Raw genomic sequence first — 12,554 nt, 5'->3', positions numbered from 1 at the left:
GTCAAGAGCATACTGCACAACAATATTATTTATTGTTAGCTGTTTGTAGGAGATTCAATCAGTATACTCAAATTTAAAATCAAACAACTGGTTTACATATTAAATACAGCTGGCCCTTGATATTTGTTCAAGTTTGGTTTCAGGACACACATACACACTGCTGTCCCTCTTGGATACCAAAATCTGCAGATGCTCAAGTACTATCCTATACTGCACAATGACATAAAAATGGTTTATTTTATATAAAATGGGAAGGTCAAAGTTTGCCTTTCAGAATTTTTAAAAAAATATTTTCAAGCCATGGATGGTTGAATCTATGTGAATATGAAGGGCCAAGGGTATGTAGTCTTGCATCATTCATATAAATAAAACGATTGGTTGATGTTGCAACTTAAGTTTTTAAAAGTTAAGTGTAGGTGGGTTTGGCCATCTTAATTCATTCATGAAAAGCTTAAATGACCAATCGGAATGGGTATCAAATGAAAACATAAACCATAGATAAACTTTTGCATCTCACATCATTGGTCTGTCCCACAGACTGTGAAGGTGTTTTATCTATTCATCTTCAAATTCTCCCCAATTGAAATTCATCTCTCCATGTCCCCCTCCCACTGCTATTAATCTTGCTGAGGAAAAGACACCAAATAGCCATTCTCTTTTTCTTCCAACTGGGTTAATAACAAGTGGGAGCAGAAGCATTATTTTGATTGGAGAAAATGGCATGGGGCAGAAAGGTTAAACACCCCATTTCTTGACTCTATTGCCGCAATCTAGTTTAAACCACATAACCACATACACAACTACTTTTATGTTCCCTTTCTTGGTGGTTGAATGGTCTCTGAATCTCTTTTTAAATCCTTTTTTATCCATTTTCACAAAAGGAATGATAAAATATTTCAGAAATGATTTTATGTACAGACAAATAGAACCTCCCCACAGACACAGACACACACACACACACACACACACACAGAGAGACCCCTAGGATTGCCCATACCCTGATTAAACAGAGTAAGGCAGCCTCATTTAATAGAAGACACTCTTTTGGCACCAACCTTACACCTGGTCCTTGTGAAGCTTGCAGCTATTCCCATCTGCCTTTACTGCAAGGATTTTCCTGGGTCCGCTTGAACAGCCTGCTTCTCATGTGCAAAGCAGGTAACTACCCTATTAATTGACCATCCAGTTGCTGTCCAACTGTTTTCTGAATATAGGATGGGTAGGGGCTCCATTGAGTTGTACATTTCGGGCAGCAAAGTGTCCTTGGCTGGCCCAGTTTTTCTGTGCTCACAGCTCTCAAGCTAGCTACCCCAAGATTGTTAATAATAATAATAATAACAATAACAATAATAACAATAATACAAAATCCAGCATATAGACCTCATTTACTGTGACATACTGTGGTTGTGTCAGTAAAATAATAATAATAATGTGTTTCTTACCCTCCTCTTTTCATAGCTCGTGCACTGTGACAAACTCACATAAAATGGTGAAATATCAGGAATATATTTAAATATATGTTTTAGAAGCCATTGCTGTGTTAACTGTGGCAATTAAAACAACTTCCAAAAAATAGAGGAAAAAGAATTTAAAAGGAGGGTTTTGGCCATCCTATGGAAGACTTTTACACAAGTGGTGAGATGGGCCTTCTTCAGGAGATAGTTGCATTCACTGAAAAGGGTATCTCCCTAGTTCTGATTCAGCATATATTTTGAAGAAAGATATCTGATAACTCCCAGGGGCTCTATGTATGCAGTCAAAACACTTCTGTTCTTGTGGAAGTGACTCTATTAGTTCCAGTTTAGAAACCAGTTATAAAAAAATAAAGTTGTAGGCTTTTCTTTCTCCTTTGTTGCAGCAGCATACAAAGTATATACAAAATGTAACATTACAGTTTCTTCTTCCTCACTCACAGCAGCAATTCTCCAACATACTCTCCAAACCACCATCTGTTCTTCAACATACAAATCTCATCAAACTTATTCAGTATAACTACAACCTATATACTAGTCCCATTGCATTAACCACCATACCCTAATTACAGTGGCTTAACTATTTTCTTGTTATATATAATATCTTTATTGAGATTTTCTATAACATGATTAAAATCTAAAAGTCCTTGAAAGAAAATGGAAAGAAAAAAAATAAAAAAATAAAAAAGGGATAAAGAAGAAGAAAGAAAGAAAGAAAGAAAGAAAGAAAGAAAATAAGTTTAGCTTTTTCTTTGTGGCTTCCAGAGTATCTTCTGTGAGGTGTCCTCCTTTCCCCTCTTCCTCTATCTTTCTCTCTTATTTTCCTTTGGTCAATCCTACTCTCCTTCTTTCAGATGGGGTTAATTCCTTGAGTTTATACTATTGTCTTATAATTTTTATCTTTTAAGTATTCTGTAACTTTCTACCAATTTGTCTCTTTTATCGGTGTATCTTTGTATTTTGATAGCATATAGGTAAGTCTGTCCATGTTTCTGATATTGAGAACTTTTTCTAGCCAGTCTTCTATTTCTGGTACTTCTTGTTTTTTCCATAGTTTTGCGTAGCAAATTATAGCCACAGTAATTGTCTATATTCTCCATTTTTTGTTCCGTCATTCCCAGAAGGAATAGTTCAGGTTTTAGGTGAATGTCTATATCTAACATTTTTTTGTAATCTCTCTTGTATTCTCTTCTAGTATATCTTTGCTTTTTCGCAAGTCCACCACATGTGAAAATATGTACTCTCTATCTTTCTACATTTCCAGCATTCTGTATTGGCATTTTATAGCACTTCCCTAATTTATGAGGGGTCATATACCATCTATGTGATATTTTTATCCAGTTTTCTTTTAAATCAAATGCATATAAGTTTTTCAATTTCCTAATCCAAATTTCTTCCCATTTCTCTTTTTTATATAGTTTTTCCGATATTTTCTTTCCACCTTTTCATATATTCTTTTTCCTCATTTGTTCCCTTATTCCACTCTAGTAATTTTTTGTATATCTGCTGTTCACATCTTTGTTTTCATGGCTTTTATTGCACCATGTTTTTAGGCACTGATTATTGAAGTTTAGTGGCTTTTTATTTTGGAGAATTTTATATGCTGTATAAAGTATTTCTGGGTTGAAAAAATGAGCATCTTCCTTAAATATTTAGGAGAAATAAACATCATTTACTGTCCTTTCTCGCAGTTTGTGATGATGAGTGCACTGGAGTCCTATAACACATTCATAACAATCTTCTCATTCTGCCTAATGTAGATCTAAGTACAATTTGAAACCTGTATCCTCAATTATGATAGTGATTCCTTCCAACTTCTGTTCAGAAACAGGAATGAAAATATATGCATATTTCAGTGTACTCCTGTTCTACATAGTCTGTCTATAACTGTAACTATAGCAGTCCCCGACATCTCAGGCTTGAATTCTCAAAAGACTATACCAGTAGCCACACTGCCTGGGGCTTCTAGGAGTAATTGTCTACACTAGACAGCTCGCACAAGGCTCAAAAACCTACATTTAAGGAATAAGTGACAGCCATATTATTTTGTAGAGAGTGAAAAATATGATAAATTTGAATACCTCTTTTTAAATCCCTGTACATAAATTGGAAAGAAGACTCCAGCAATACATGGAGTGAGAGTTGCCAGATGTTCAAGCTGGGTTTAGAAAAGGCAGAGGAACGAGAGACCAGATTGCCAATATCCGCTGGATAATGGAGAAAGGCAGGGAGTTTCAGAAAAACATCTATTTCTGCTTCATTGACTATTCTAAAGCCTTTGACTGTGTGGATCATAATAAATTGTGGCAAGTCCTTGGTGGGATGAGCATACCAAGCCACCTTGTCTCTCTCCTGAGGAATCTGTACAAGGACCAAGTACCAACAGTCAGAACTGACCACGGAACAACAGACTGGTTCAAGATTGGGAAAGGCGTATGGCAAGGCTGCATACTCTCACCCAACCTTTTTAACTTGTATGCAGAACACATCATGCGATGTGCGGGGCTTGATGAATGCAAAGCTGGGGTGAAAATTGCTGGAAGAAACATTAACAACCTCAGATATGCAGATGACACCACTCTGATGGCCGAAAGGGAGGAGGAGCTGAGGAGCCTTCTAATCAAGGTGAAAGAAGAAAGCGCAAAAGCTGGGTTGCAGCTAAACATCAAAAAAACCAAGATCATGGCAACAAGAATGATTGACAACTGGAAAATAGAGGGAGAAAATGTGGAGGCCGTGACAGACTTTGTATTTCTAGGTGCAAAGATTACTGCAGATGCAGACTGTGGCCAGGAAATCAGAAGACGCTTACTTCTTGGGAGGAGAGCAATGTCCAGTCTCGATAAAATAGTAAAGAGTAGAGACATCAGACTGGCAACAAAGATCCGCCTAGTCAAAGCCATGGTATTCCCTGTAGTAACCTACGGATGTGAGAGCTGGACCTTAGGGAAGGCTGAGCGAAGGAAGATAGATGCTTTTGAACTGTGGTGTTGGAGGAAAGTTCTGAGAGTGCCTTGGACTGCGAGAAGATCCAACCAGTCCATCCTCCAGGAAATAAAGCCCGACTGCTCATTGTAGGGAAGGATACTAGAGACAAAGTTGAAGTACTTTGGCCACAAAATGATGAGACAGCAAAGCCTAGAGAAGACAATGATGCTGGGGAAAGTGGAAGGTAAAAGGAAGAGGGGCCGACCAAGGGCAAGATGGATGGATGGCATCCTTGAAGTGACTGGACTGACCTTGAAGGAGCTGGGAGTGGTGACGGCCGACAGGGAGCTCTGGCGTGGGCTGGTCCATGAGGTCACGAAGAGTCGGAGATGACTGAACGAATGAACAACAGCAACACATAAATTGGAGAAGGGGTTGACAGAAGCATAGAAGTCACTGATTCAGTGAGGCTTTGCCAGCTTGAAGAACTGAACATGTAGAACAGAGAGAAATAATCCATTAATGGATTTCAGTAATTCATAAAGCTAGAATTAAGAGGTGTGAATAGGGACAGTTCTTCTTTTCACTCTTAGTAGACAGAAATCAGTAGGGAAGGAACTGAACCTACAGATGATAGAAGCATGAGGAAAACATTTATCCTGAAATACAGACCTAAGGGTATTTGGTCAGGTACAATGAATTTGGTCAGGTACAATAACAAGTATTTCTTTCAAGCCCTTTCTTTAGTTCTGGGTACCAAAAGGTTTTGGAATGATTTTGTTTCTCTCTGATTGGCAGCTCATAACAGGCAGCCAAATAGAACGAACCATGGTAATTTCTCTCTTACTCTCAATTTTTATGTATAAATCTATAAAGTACAAAAAGAAAGCGTAGAAGGGGACTTCCTTTTGCCATAATTTGTCTTCTTTATTTGTATCAATATTGGTTCATACTCAGGAAATTAAAAAAAACTTTAGTTCATTTTAGTTTCTAATCTAACCAAGGCACAGCAAGAGGTAGAAAATACTGAGTTAAAATTGAATTTCATTTATGACTTAGGTCCTATCAAATGGAAGGAGGAAATTTGTTATTAAAAATGTCTTTATTTTGTAGGAGGTAAAATTATCTTGAGAGAACACCTCTGTTGTTTGTTATTCTTTTTTATTACTAAAGACTCCAAACTGTGCAGAAGTTGGGATTTTGTTAGGTAATCTAAGAGAGGACTATACTAGTATAAAGTGTGACATCTAGTGGTAAAGAAAGCTGTGCTTAAGTGCACGATTCAATAGAGGAGGTTTAAATGGCTCTTGGAAAACAGTGAAAAAAGAGGGGACAATCTGGAAATATGTTTCTTGCTGTCCTTTTTGCCTTTTGTGCTTAGAAGAGCATGTGATTTTTATGCAGGGAATGAACTTGGACAGGGATTGCGCAGTCTTCTAAATCACGGCTTCTTACACTTTTTCAACTTGTGATCCCTTTTTCCCAAGAAACATTTATGTGACCCCAGGATATATAAAAAATAGCTGTATATAAATCAAACTTTTTTTTTAATATCAGATAGTTAAATACATGGATATTGAGGAACAATTGCACCACAGCAATAACAATTAGGACATGCCTTCCTTCCAAGTACATAAAAATCAAACCCCTGAAGTAAAATACAGTGAATATTACGGGCCCATCCTATTGCAATCAAAATATGGCACCTTGTCTATGGGGGGCAGAGAAGAGGAAGCCTTTTGCAACCCTGACATTGAGCTATGAGGACCCCAATTGAGGTCGGGATTCACAGATTAAGAAGCTCTGCTCTAGATGTTGCTGGATTCTAGCTTCTTCTGCGTGGTACTGTGAAATCCACACCTGTGGTATTTCCCTGCGTCCACGCAGCTGACTCGGATCTTTCTTGAAAGCTTTTCCTAATTAGGGACTCCAGCCCCGCCCATCTACTCCTAATAAAGCCAGGCAGCGGGGCTTGGAGCCTTAATTCCTTTTGTCCGCGAAAGCAGCAACAACTCGGTGTTCTCTTCTAAAACAACTATTGGTTTGACTCAAGGACTCCAGTTTGACTACTCTAACAGACAGCAATTCCAACTTGTGTTCTGGGACCTTTGTTTATTCTATTTAGGCTAGTGGGAGGACAAACCCACTCCCTTCCTCTTAAAAAAAAATGCTGTGTCCTCTGAGGCGCAGACTTTTTTGCCTTTGGCAATGGGCAGTAACTTACCTTCTGTTTCTTCTGTTCCCCTCGCTCAGAAAGCAGGAGGGAAGAAGACTTTTACCAGCCTACCACCCCTTACAGACCCAGGAACTGGTAGAGCTTGTGGCAACAAACTGCCACTGTGGCTTTGTGCCAATAACTTTGTTTTGGGTTGCAGCCACGCCTCTCAGCTGTCTCTGTTTTTTAAGGACAGCTTGCTCTCACTGCCCGTGCTTTCCCTGCCCCATTTACCCCAGCAGGCAGTGGACGCTGCAACGATCCCTGCCATGCTTTTGCCCCCCTCAGGGGAGGGGAGGCTCAAGGCAGCCACGCCACCTGTGTGAGTGATGGCTAGCCAAGGCTTTGCCTCCACGCCCATGGCATATAACGCCTTGGAGGAGCCTTTGGGTTGCAACAATTCCTGCCATGATTTTGCCCCCCTCAGAGGAGGGGAGGCTCAAGGCAGCCACGCCACCTGTGTGAGTGATGGCTAGCCAAGGCTTTGCCTCCATGCCCATGGCATATAACGCCTTGGAGGGGCCTTTGGGTTGCAACAATTCCTGCCATGCTTTTGCCCCCCTCAGGGGAGGGGAGGCTGAAGGCAGCCACGCCACCTATGTGAGTGATGGCTAGCCAAGGCTTTGCCTCCACGCCCATGGCATATAACGCCTTGGAGGGGCCTTCAGGTTGCAACAATTCCTGCCATGCTTTTGCCCCCCTCAGGAGGGGGAGGCTCAAGGTAGCCACGCCACCTGTGTTAGTGATGGCTGCCAAGGCTTTGGGTCTAAGCCCATGGAATATAACTCCTTGGAGGAGCCTTCGGGCTACTATCCTCCCTCTGCGTCATGCTGCCTGGGAGCTTCAGTGACGGCTCAGACTGTAAGTACTGTCTCTTTTGGGCCCCATCTCCACTTGGCCCATGCCTCAACAGGTAGGTTGCTACTCTTTTGCATAGGCAAACTGCACCCTCCTTTCCTTTTCAAGGATTTGTAGTCCCTTCTTTTGGTTTTCAGGAGTTTATTAAAAATTTTTCCTAAGCTCATTCTGGTGCTTCCTTCAGCTGCAACCAGTCAATGAGTCTGATGTAGATTCTGACTCCTATGAGTAGCAGATTTCTCCTACTCTTGAGGAGGACTTTTCCATCCCAGCTTCCTTAGGGGATGTGTTACCTAATTTTTCCTCCTTGATTGCTTAGAGGATCTGCTTTTCTCAGTTGAGCAACAGCAGAAACAAGCTCCAAGTACAGTTCTCCCAGCACTTCCATATTCGCTTAAGCTTGGAGAAAAACAAAGGGCAACTCCTGTATCTGTGTCTGGAATTTCTAAGTTTGTAAATGCACTTTACTGCATACGCACCTCTTCAGCAGAGTGGTTAGTTAAGCCTACTAAACTGAACTTTATTGTGGTCAAAGTTGTTTAATCCACTGTGATAAGAAGATCCACCCCACTGCTAGCCTACTCACTTGCATGATTCATTACCATGCTTGTATGGCAGCCTATCAGGTGCTCTTGTGGCTTAGCTCAGCACCTTATTTGGATCTTCTTCCCCTACAACATCAACAGATCCCAAGGGCTTTCTGTCAGTAGTATCTCACCTTAGCTTCTCATCACAACGCTACGGCTAAGCACAGCACCGATACAGTACTAAGGTGTTTGCTGCTGTTGCAGCAGCCATCCACCAGCATGTGTAGATCCTCTACCCTCTCCAAAGAAGGCAGGGCAATGGCAGGATAACTGCCCATGGCAGAACATAGCCTGCTTCTAAGTTTGGCTTTTTACCACAATCTAGCCTAGATTGTGGTGGCCAGCCCCTCAGCTTAATTATCCAGGGGTGACAACAAACTAAAGGGAAGAAGTAGATCAGGGCCAATAGTTTTTTCGCATGCATTTTCTCTTCTTTCATAGCCTCCAACCCTTCAGCTCCAGTTTTTGGAGCTCCACCTCATCATTTTTAGATGCATGGCATTAGATCTCTTCTCACTCATGGGTGTTGGAGATTACAGAGCATGTTTATGCAATTGAATTTTTCAAACTGTCCCCAGTAGGGACTCTACAGGCCACTCCTCCTCCTGTGTTCTAGCAGGAGGTAATTACTTTGTTTCAAAAGGAGCAGTAGCTTCTTTACATCTTTCTATGTTTCCTTCTTTTTCCTTTTCCCCAGCTGTTTTTTGGTTTCCAATAAAGGCAGTGGGCTTTGGCCAGGTTTGGACCTTACAGGATTTTATGCATATATTGCATATTGCAAATTTCAGGTATTGTCATTACCAACCATCCTCCCTCTGTTATCCAGCAAGACATGGGTCAGGCTTTTTCATTTCAAGTTCTTCATTCTGGTATCTCCACAGCTCCACAGGTGTTACTAAGGAGATGGCTGTATGCCGGTTCATCCCTGGGTGCACGGGGTAGTAGTTTACCCCTATATTTCTGGCTGGTTGCTGGTGCACAGTCCTGTGAGTATCTACAGAGGAACATTCACTTTACTCTGTCTTTATAGCAGACGCTTGGTCTTTTTATCAACAAGGTAAAATCTCTTCTTCAGCCTATCCAAACAACCAATTCATGGGCCTGTATTGGACTCTTGGCATGCAAGGGCCTACTTGCTAGCAGACAGGTTTCTGAATCTGCATTCATTAGCTCTTTGAGTCTGGCAGACGCCATACATCCATGCCAAGGATGTCCAGTGCTTTTTGGGACACATGGCATTCGCCACAGCTGCCACTCCTTTCTCCTGTTTGCACCTTCGGCCTCTCCAGAATTGGTTTCTTCGGGCACTTCATCCCATGCAGGATGAGCCCAATGAATGTGTCATTGTCCCTCTAGCCATCCACAGGTCTCTCAGCTAGTGGACTCATCGCTCCAATCTCTGTGTGGGCGATGTTAGCAACCGACACTTCCCTCTCAGTGTGGTGAGCTCACCTCAAGGGTCACACCATCCATGGTCCTTAGGCGGCCATAGAGCGCATGGAGCACATCAACTGTTTGGAGTTACTCGCAGTAGAAATGGCACTGCACCTTATCTGTCATTTGCTTATGGACAGTATTGTCCAGCTTACCACCACCACCACGATTGTGATTTGCTTGCCCTCATCATCAGAATCTGGGACTGGTATACCATAACCATCAGTGCCATTCATCAAGAACTCTCTTGCTGGCTCTCTCAGTCAGACAGTTTATACTGACCACTAATGGTCCCTTCATCCTTCCCAGGCATGGGAACTCTTTGTCAGATGGCACACTCCCCTTCTGGACTTGTTTGCCTCTCCCGCCAACATGAAGTGCCAATTCTTTGGAGCACGTCTTGCCTCCACCAGACAGGCTGTTGGGAGATGCCTTCCTCCTGGATTGGACATCCACCCTCCTGTACATCTTTCCACTATTGCCAGTGCTGTCCAGCGTGGTCTCTCGTCTTCAAGCAGAGCAGGTAGATTGCATTCTCATCACACCATGGTGGCCTCGCCAGCCATGGTTTGTCATTCTGCTCCAACTTGCAGGCAGCTGTTACATTCAGTTGCCACTCAGGCCAGACTTGCTGGCTATGGGCAACAGCCCAGTCCCGTACTCCCAGATCATTCAGTTCCGGTTGACGGCATGGCAGCTCCAGCCTCAGCCCTCTCTCAACCAGTAAAGGGCATTTTGGACCTTGCCCTGAGACCTGCCACTAAACATTGTTACATTTGTAAGTGGTATCATTTTTGCATTTTTTCACAAAAGCAAGGGGTTCAGCCTCTGTCTGCTTCCACTTCCCTCCTCCTGGATTTTTTGATCTCTCTGTCAGATTCAGGACTCTCATTATTATTCTTGAAGGTCAATCTGGCAAATATAGATCCGTTTAGAAGTGAGCATTCTCTTACCTCTCCTTTATCCGATCCTCTTCTAAAGAGATTTCTGCAAGGCTTTAGAAATTTCTGGCCCCAAGTAGGCCTGTCCCCCCTCTTGGAGGTTGGAGGTTGTTCTTTTCGCCCTTACGAAACCACCATTTGAGCCAATGGCCACTTCTGACATGTTCCATCTATCATGGAAAACGGCATTTTTAGTGCCTATTACTTTTGCTTGTCGCGCTAGCGAGCTTATGGCTCTTGAGTCGATAGTCCTTACCTGAAATTTCATAAGGATGTCATGCTGGGCACAGACATTTCCTTCTTACCTAAGGCAGCATCATAGTTTCATATGTCTCAGGACATTGTCCTTCCAACCTTATTTCCAAATCCTTCTACTCCCCTGGAGCAGTCTTTGCACCTTCTTGATGTGCGGAGGGCTCTTGCTTTTTATGTCCACCGCACAGCTCCATTACGGAAGTCACTACAACTTTTTGTTAAGTACCGTAGGGATACTGTGGGCCTTCCTGTTTCTACCCAGAGGTGGCGGCCTGGATAGTTGCAGCTATCCGGCTAGCTTGTGAAATGGCAGGACTGGACTTACCTGTTCAGATCCATGCTCATTCCACTAGAGCATTGGCAGCCTCCATGTTTTTTTTTTTTTTTTGCACAGTGTGCCTCTGCATGATATCTGTCGGGTGGCCATATGGTCAACACCGCATACTTTTGTCTCCCATTATAAATTGGATTTAGCTGCCAAGAAGGAGACGGCTTTTGGGAGAGCAGTACTTTTTTCTGCACTAGCATGACACCCACCATCCATGGGACTGCTCGCTAGTCTACCACAGGTGTGGATTTCACAGTACCACGCAGAAGAAAGTAAGGTTGCTTACCTGTAATCATGTTTCTTCTAGTGGTAACTGTGAAATTCACACAACCTGCCCATCCTCCCCACATTCTGTCATGCCTTTTATCTCCGACTGTCTTTCGCGGTACGGAATTAAGGCTCCAAGCCCCGCTGCCTGGCTTTATTAGGAGTAGATGGGCGGGGCTGGAGTCCCTAATTAGGAAAAGCTTTCAAGAAAGATCCGAGTCAGCTGCGTGGACGCAGGGAAATACCACAGGTGTGAATTTCACAGTTACCACTAGAAGAAACATGATTACAGGTAAGCAACCTTACTTTCTATCGTCTGTTTGCATTGGCTATATCTGCTAGGGTTTGTGAGACCGTTTGATCCTTCAAAAATATGGAAGGCCAAATAGTCCCAATTCCTGTACTATGTGATCACACACTATGTGTTCATAGTCATACTATGTGTTCATAGTCACTTACAAGCTGGATAGATGCAGGGAATGCCATGGATGTAGTGTACCTGGATTTCAGTAAGGCTTTCGACAAAGTCCCCCATAACCTTCTGGCAAACAAACTAGTCCAATGTGGGCTAGGCAAAACTACAGTGAGGTGGATCAGTAATTAGTTAAATGGACAAACCCAGAGGGTGCTCACCAATGCTTCCTCTTCATCCTGGAAAGAAGTGACAAGTGTGCCGCAGGGTTCTGTCCTGGTCCTGGTCCTGTTCAGCATCTTTATTAATGACTTAGATGAAGGGCTAGAAGGCATGATCATCAAGTTTGCAGACGACACCAAATTGGGAGGGATAGCCAATACTACAGAAGACAGGAGCAGAATTCAAAAGGATCTTGACAGATTAGAGAGATGGGCCAAAACTAACAAAATGAAGTTCAACAGTGACAAATGCAAGATACTCCACTTTGGCAGGAAAAACAAAATGCAAAGATACAGAATGGGGGACAATGCCTGGCTCGAGAGCAGTATGTGTAAAAAAGATCTTGGCGTCCTCGTGGACAGCAAGTTAAACATGAGCCAACAATGTGATGTGGTAGCAAAAAAAAAGCCAATGGGATTTTGGCCTGCATCAATAGGAGTATAGTGTCTAGATCTAGGGAAGTCATGCTACCCCTCTATTCTGCTTTGGTTAGACCACACCTGGAATATTGTGTCCAATTCTGGGCACCACAATTCAAGAGAGATATTGACAAGCTGGAATGTGTCCAGAGGAGGGCGACTAAAATGATCAAGGGTCTGGAGAACAAGCCCTATGGGGAGTGGCTTAAGGAGCTG

At 42.7% G+C, this 12,554-nt stretch overlaps 1 protein-coding gene across 6 annotated transcripts in view; it reads left to right on the top strand.

The window, feature by feature from the left end:
- LAMA2 (laminin subunit alpha 2) overlaps positions 1-12,554 on the top strand; it is a 557,898-nt gene that overhangs the window by 417,792 nt on the left and 127,552 nt on the right. The window lies entirely within an intron of this gene.

The sequence above is a fragment of the Anolis sagrei genome, chromosome 1 (assembly GCF_037176765.1).
Source record: "Anolis sagrei isolate rAnoSag1 chromosome 1, rAnoSag1.mat, whole genome shotgun sequence".
In the NCBI taxonomy this organism is placed as follows: domain Eukaryota; kingdom Metazoa; phylum Chordata; class Lepidosauria; order Squamata; family Dactyloidae; genus Anolis; species Anolis sagrei.
The sequence above is the reverse complement of the archived record's forward strand: the minus strand, read 5'-3'. Positions and strand labels throughout refer to the sequence as shown.